The following is a 1,252-nucleotide window of genomic DNA, read 5'->3' as shown; positions in this document are numbered from 1 at the left end:
TCTCTCTCTCTCTCTCTCTCTCTCTCTCTTACTCTCTTTCTCTCTCTTATGTTTGGACAACTTTTCTTCCTTGGCTGTGTTCTCCTTTGTGCATTGAATCAGGTATTAAATTACCAAGTAGCCTAATTAACTAATATGTCTGCATATATATCAATGTGATATGCGATTAATAAATGCTAAATAAAATAACAAATAAAATAAAAGAAAATAAAAGAAAAGAAATTAAACTAAATTGATGTAAAGCTTTTTCTTAAACAAAAAAAGAAAAAAAAATTTTGATATCACTTTTATATATTCATTTGGTATTTCAAAATAATGTTAAATATGTATATATATGTGTGTGTGTGTGTGTATAGTAAGTAAATAGACTCCATAATAAATATCTCGTCTACTTTGTTTTTATATATGAAAAGGATTAAACCGATGATGTCAAATGTTTGGATTGCAGGTATGGTGGGGAAGAAATAAAATTGTTTAAAAAAAAAAAAAAAAAAATATGACGAAGAAATTATGATACAATACGTAACTCATTTCCTATCGTTTTGTTTTTTTCTTTTTCTTTTTTAGTTTAATCATTGTGAATTAACGGATGTTAACACTTAGAAAGATATAGAATTTTAATTAAAATCCAACTGCATCGTGTATGATTCAATATTGAATGAAACGTGTAACGTTATTACTCAGAATGTATGTAAGTATTGTCGAGTCATGTTTCTTCTAAGCAAAAGCTTTTACTAAGAATTTAACACTTACGTAACACAACTACGATTTGTTTGTGTATGTGTAACGATTTACCTAGGTTTTGCTAATATTTTTAATTAATTTATTAAATTATTATCCTATTAAATTTAAAATGAATCGATCTTCGATGATATCTCGAAAATCACTATAATATATTAATATTTACTTGAATTTTAAAACCTAAATATATATATCTTATTGTTAAATAAAAAAAAAAAAAAAGAACAATATGTATGATAAAACATTACAATATCTTTTTTTGTATTCAACAAAACCACTACGATAGAATATATTTTCTTTGAACATTGTACTCGTCGTTAATATTATCAAAACCAAAATATTAACAAGTTACTTAAAAATGTTGTCTAAATGATAAATACATACTTCCTAATGAACATATTATTATCTCTTCTAATAGGTTAAACTTAGCGCGTTTAAAAAAATGTGTATTTTTTTGTTTTTTTTTCCGTCAAACAATAAAATATCTTCATAGAAAATATTTAAATTTAAA

Source organism: Polistes canadensis, unplaced genomic scaffold (assembly GCF_001313835.1).
Source record: "Polistes canadensis isolate GaletaPanama2010 unplaced genomic scaffold, ASM131383v1 scaffold_19, whole genome shotgun sequence".
In the NCBI taxonomy this organism is placed as follows: Eukaryota; Metazoa; Arthropoda; class Insecta; order Hymenoptera; family Vespidae; genus Polistes; species Polistes canadensis.
This window is presented reverse-complemented; position numbering follows the sequence as displayed.